A 6,577-nucleotide genomic window follows, 5' to 3' on the forward strand; every position below is an offset into this window, starting at 1 on the left:
ATGAGATGGACTGACACAGTGGCTGCAGCAAACAGAACCACATTTGTGAGGCTGGCACAGGACAGAGTTGTGCTTGGGAAGACAATGTCAAGGAGTCCAGGAAAAAGGAGAATGTTTGGGAACTGATTGTGATAGCCATTGGACAATACTGTTTGACATGATGGAATGATATATGTTTTAACTCCCAATTAATCATACATGTTTAAACTGTCTGCCTTGGATAGAATACAGCCATAGGTTACTTAAAAATTAAAATGGCCAGATTTCTTCTTAAAATTAAAAAGCCATTCATTTTATCCATTCAAAAATAGTTCGTAATGTTCCAGTGGCACTCTCAGGTACGTGTTGGACTGCTAACCCAAGGTCTGTGGTTCGAGCCCACCAGGAACGTGGTAGAAGAAATAAACAGTTGTCTACTCGTGTGAAGATTTACACCCTTAGTTCTGCGTGGAGGCAGAACTGACAGGCTGGCAGGAGGTTTGGCTAGGATTTTTCATTCGTAAGCCAACACCTGGAGTACCTGGATTAGAGCAATGACAGAAAGATGCTCGTGCTCTTCAATCGCATCAAACTTGGACTTCCATGGAACAAGCGATTGAAAGTGCTTTTATTGTCCTCATGGAAAGGGCCAGGGTAGGTGGGGGTAGCCTTGGTTCTCAGGAAGCTCCCCTGAAGTAAAGTTCACTTATGTTGACCCTTAAATACAGATTATGAAGTGTGGGCAAGAGGAGTCCAGGCACAGGATCCAGTAGTTGAGTGATTGTGTGAACGCCATCCTTTTAGAACGCTTACAGGAATATAATAAAGTTTATCAAGGGTTAAGGTTGGGGTACTTGTGGGAGTTGCATAACTCTCAGTACAGTGGAAATGCATATTTCAATAGAAATCTCCATCAACTAGCTTCCTTTTGTATTTTAAATAATTTGAGCACAACACTTTCATATCTTCTCTCTCTCTCTCTCTCTCTCTCTCTATATATATATATATATATATATATATATATATATATATATATATATATATATTCGGCATTTTGAGACACTTTACAAAATGGTGATAGACAGGCTTCTGACAAAAATAGTTGTTTTCTTGTTTTTTGGTTATTTTCCTCCTCTTCCATTAGCCATGGCCTCTTGCCACGTTTGTCTCACAAATGGACACAAACCGATCAATCACCCTTATAAAAATGTCAAAATTCATTCTTCCCTACTGTGAAATGAATATGCTGACCTTAACACAAATGTAGAAATAAATTAAAATGAAATCTATCACCACCATGGACTCCTGGCTGCCATACTTAGATTTCTGCACATTTAAATTTGACAAGGATGACACCACTGAGCGGAAATTCTTCCTCCTATTTCTTTAAAAGCTGGAAGCAGATAAATATGCCCAACATTCTCTAATACAATTTATTTCTATGAAGGCTCTTCCTGTCAAGAAGTACATATGGGAAGAGCCATTATCTGTTCAGTAGGAAGTAAGGAGAGAATGATGGCCTTAGGTAATAGAGAACAGACATTTGTTTCATATTGTCTTTAAAAAGAAAAACATATATGTGTGTGTGTGTCTGTATATATACGTATTTTTAATCAGGAGATTTTTAGATATTTTCCAATAGTTAACCAGGCTGCCTGATTTACTCACTGTCAATTATAATTCATGAATTACAACACTGATTAAAAGTGGAAGCCCTGAAATTGGTAGATGTCAATTGAAGTCCTTGCTCTATGACTTGCCAGCTCTGTGACCTGGAACAAGTTATTTAATCTCTTTGATGCTCAGTTTATCTTAATCTTTAACACAAGGATAATAATATGTGTCACGTAGAATGTTACAATGGGCACCTCTCATTGTCACCACTCTATGTCTATTCCTACTTGTAAGTGTTAATTCTCCTTGTAAAATGTCCTAGGTACTGTGTGCTGCCATAGCAAGATACTAGAAATGGATGGCTTTAAAGAACAGCTAGTTTTATCACAGTTCTAGATGCTAGACGTTTAAATCAAGGGCTTGGCTACATCCATTCATTTCTTAATAGTAGCCCACTGTTTCCTGTAGTTCTTTGGTTTATAAACAACCCTCCAATAACATCTGTTATGTTAGACTGGGTTTTCTAGAGGAGCATCACCAGGAAACTCATATACATATAAGACAAAAGATATATCAAGAAATAAATATGTATCAAGAAAGCAGAATCACACAAGCTGCAGAGCAAGCAAGTGCAAACCAACTCCAGTCCTTGGATCAGGTGCTAGCGGGAGACTCTATTCAACCCCCACAGCTGCCCACATATGAACCAGAAACATGAAGCAAGGGGATGGGAAGACAGTAGGCTGGTGGAGACAAAGATGAGTAGATCCAAAACAGGGAATTTGCCAGGCTGCCAACAGCTTGCAAGGATTAGCAGACCATGGGGTGGCTGTTTGCCCAAGTCTCAGGAAGCCAGACAAAGGGATCAGGCCAGCAGGAAGCAGAAGAGAGTCAGTTAGCCACAGTAGCTATTTATAGATATGAACTAAATGACATTAAACATGAAATTTATAAACATGAAATTTATAGATATGAAATTTATAGATATGAAAATAGAGACTTAAGCTGGGACCCAGATCTTATGAGGGAAGAGTTACTTCCACACTACCCAGCCAAGTTGACATAAAACCCAATGATCACAGCGTTCGTCTCCTATTTGTTTGCAGTTGGGTCTAATCTGAGTCTACTAATAGCAGACTGGAAAAAAGGAATAGGCTGTCTATTTTGAGGATTTAGCCACTGAAAAATTTATATCAGCAGAACATTGTCTGATATAGCACTGGAAGAGGAATCCCATAGGGTTGAAATATGTTTTTTAAAACCTGGGGAAGAGATACCTGCTCAGAGTTAGTAAGTTCTTTGTGTCTAGTCCGGCCTTCATAACGGTGTATAGCTCAAAAATGGTTGCTTAGAACCACCCTCCCCTAGTATGTAAGTAACATAACAAAAGAAAGTCCACTTTTCATGCAATCAAAATGCATTCATAATTACCGTACACTGGAACAGAAGAGATGGAAATGAAGAGTAAGGGTGAGTAGTTGGAAAATATGGCCTTGTCTCTAAAAACAAAGCTCAGATCACATGGGAGAATTTTACAAGACCAAGAAATTTTCTTCACAAACAACTTTTTTTACAATACCATAAATGATGACTATACATGGAGACCTCACTCCATGAACACACAGGAATCAAATGACTACATCTGTGGGAAAAGAAGATAAAAAGTTTAATATCACTAGCCAAAACAAGGCCCGGGACAAGCAGGCGGACCATACCTCATCAATTATTCCTATACAAGTTAAGGTTGAAGTTGAAGAAAATTAAAATAAAAACACGTGAACCAAAATACAAATTTGAATATAGCCTCCCCCTGCATTTAAAGGCCATCTCAAAAACAGATTTAATGTATTGAACACTAATGACCAAAGACTAGACGAATTATAAAATGACAATCAGAACATCAGATATGGATAAAAGCAAAATGTCATGAAATATAGAAGAAAGAAAGCAAAGATCAACATGAATGTCAGAATTCTGACACTCTGCAATTTGTCCTCAAACATTCAGTAAACAAAATCCAAACTTACTGCCATCAAGATGATAGGACAGGGAGAACTAGCCTGTGAATTTCTGATACCAAACTTTTCATGGGACTAGAAAGCCCCATCTTTCTCCCTCAGAGCACCAGGTGGTTTCAAACTGTTCATGTTAAAGATGGCAGTCCAGTGCATAACCACTATGCCACCAGAGCTCCCTAAACAGAGAGTAGTTAAAGAAATGTGGAAAAATGCTGAAATAAAAGATCTGGATAAAGAACATTTGAAAGGGCAGTTTAAGAAGAGAAAGTAAAACATTGCAATTAAATATGCAAGGATGTGGACTTAAACTAAAAGGGAAAACTACATTCAGTATATCTCAAGAAAGAATTAAACAAAATAAATTCAAACCTTGAGTTGAAATATTGAAAGATGCTGTAGGTAAAATATTGAATGATGCAGGAAAAATCAAAAGAAGAAGGATACAATACAGAACGTGCCTGTTCCAAAAAGAATTGACTGATATTCAACCATTTCAAGAGGCAACCTATGAAATATTTCAACAAATTGATGCAGCCCTGGAAGCACTCACTAGTGCATGCCAAGAAATTTACAAGACAGGTTTGGGACTTGCAACCTCAAGGTCAGGGCGGCTCTCTGGAAGAACACTGGGCTGCGCGGCCATTGTCTGCTCCCTGGCGGCCGCGCGCAGTCTGGACACTGCTCTGCTTTAAGACCCAAGACTGGAAAGAGGACTGTGTTGGCTGTCTAACTAGCAAAGTCATGTCTCAGGTTACATTAAGTGATGTGGCCATAGACTTCTCTCATGAAGAGTGGGGGTGGCTAGAGTCTGCTCAGAGAGATTTATACAAGGATGTGATGGTCCAGAATTATGAGAACCTGGTCTCTCTAGGTCTTCCCATACCTAAACCATATGTGATCACCTTCTTGGAGGAAGGGAAAGGACCCTGGATGCTGGCGGACAGACTGTCCCAAGATTCGTTCACAGATTGGGAATCAAAGCAGGAAGACAAAGAATTATCATCAGATGTGCATATTTATGAAGATTCACCCCAAAGGGTAATAATAGAAAAAATTATAAAAGAAGATCCTGAATATTCAAATTTTAACAATGACTGTGAATATAGAGGGACGTGGGAAGGGATAGATGGAAATCAGGTAGAACATTTTAGACCTGTCACCCTCAATTTTAGAGAAAGCCCTCCTAGCGAAAGTGTTTACAATTACAACATGTTTGAAAGCACTTTTCATTTAACCTCTATTCTTTCTGAGCCACAGTTAATTTCTGTTGAAGGGAAGTCACACAAGTATGATATACCTAAGAAAAGCTTACAAAATAAGTTACTTATAAAAAGCGAGAAAATAAATGATGGAAAGGAACTTTTGAATTATAATGAAAGTATGGGAGCCTTCAGCAAAAGCACATCTCTTGGCCTTCACCAGTCTTGGAATAGTGAGAAAATTTATGCATGCAGTAATTGTGGAAAAGCCTTTGGCAAACAGTCAATCCTTAACCGCCATCAGAGAATTCATACTGGAGAGAAACCCTATGAGGGTTGGAAATGTGCAAAGACTTTTAGCCATGGTTCATCCCTTGCTCGACATCAAACAAGTCATAGTGGAGAGAAACCATATAAGTGTATTGAATGTGGGAAGGCGTTTAGCCACATCTCATCACTTACTAATCATCAAAGCATTCATACCAGAGCTAAACCATATGGATGTATGGCATGTGGGAAGTATTTAGTCATGTTTCACATCTCATTGAACATCTGAGAATTCATACTCAAGAAAAACTCTATGACTCTCCTTTATGTGGGAAGGCCTTCATTCATGTCTCGCTCACCACCAGAAAATTCGTGCTGGAGAGAAACCATATTTATGTGGTGAGTGTGGGAAAGCCTTTTACTGTAGCTCACATCTTACTCGACATCAAAGGGTTCATACTGTAGAGAGACAATATGAATGCAACAAATGCCTGAAAATCTTCAGTACCCTCTCATATCTTATTCAGCACCAGAGTATTCATACTGAAGAAAAACCCTTTGAATGTCAAAAATTCAAGAAATCCTTTAACCAGCTTGAATCATTGGATTTACATATGAGAAATCACATTAGATTGAAAACTTTGAATGTAGTATATGTGGGAAAGCTTTTAGTCATAAGTCATCCCTGTTTCAACATCACAGACTTCATACTGGAGAGAAACCATACGAATGGTTGAATGTGGGAAGACCTTCAGCTACAGTTCAAACCTCACTGTACATCAGAGAATTCATACTGGAAAAAAGCCATATAAATGTAACGAATGTAGGAAAGCTTTTAGTAAAGGCTCGAATCTTACTGTTCATCAGAGAATACATTGTGCAAAGATATCCAATAACACAGTGTAGTGAGTATGGAACCACCTTGATGCCATATGTATTACTTAACATGTAAGAATAAGAAGGCGTTATTTGTTGTAATAACCAGCTATAGGACCTATCTGATGCAATGTCAGAATATATATATTGGAGAAACGTTCTGTGAATGCAGTGAATATGAGAAGACCTTTAGAAATGGTACCAATCTTATTCATCACAGTGAAGTCACGTGTTGTGTATATTGTGTGCTGAGTTAATTTCCTGTTATAACGAGCTTGTAGGACAGTAAAACTTAACGTGTGGGGTGTCCTAGGCTGTACTCTTTATGGGAGCAGATTGCCAGGGCTTTTCTCTTGTGGAGCAGCTGGTGGGTTCAAACCACTCACCTTTCGATTGGCAGACAAGCACTTAACCTTTGAAAACCACTAGGACTCTTTATATATTATACAATATGGATTCCTTGTAAAGTATGTAAAAGTCAAACAAGAGAAAAGTCCTGTGATCTATGAGTCTTCAAAAAGTAGTGTAAAAGTGGAATGAAAAGCAAATGAAGATTTTTCATGAACTTTTTGAATTCCCATTGTTTAGTAGTTGTAGGCATTCCTTTAAGTACATCCTTCATTC

General features: G+C 38.3%; 1 pseudogene; it reads left to right on the plus strand.

Moving 5' to 3' along the window:
* Positions 1-4,352: 4,352 nt before the first annotated feature.
* LOC101658637 lies at positions 4,353-6,210 on the plus strand (annotated as a pseudogene).
* Positions 6,211-6,577: the final 367 nt, after the last annotated feature.

This window comes from Echinops telfairi, unplaced genomic scaffold (genome assembly GCF_000313985.2).
Source record: "Echinops telfairi isolate 266 unplaced genomic scaffold, ASM31398v2 ScPeMD7_2;HRSCAF=8, whole genome shotgun sequence".
NCBI lineage: Eukaryota > Metazoa > Chordata > Mammalia > Afrosoricida > Tenrecidae > Echinops > Echinops telfairi.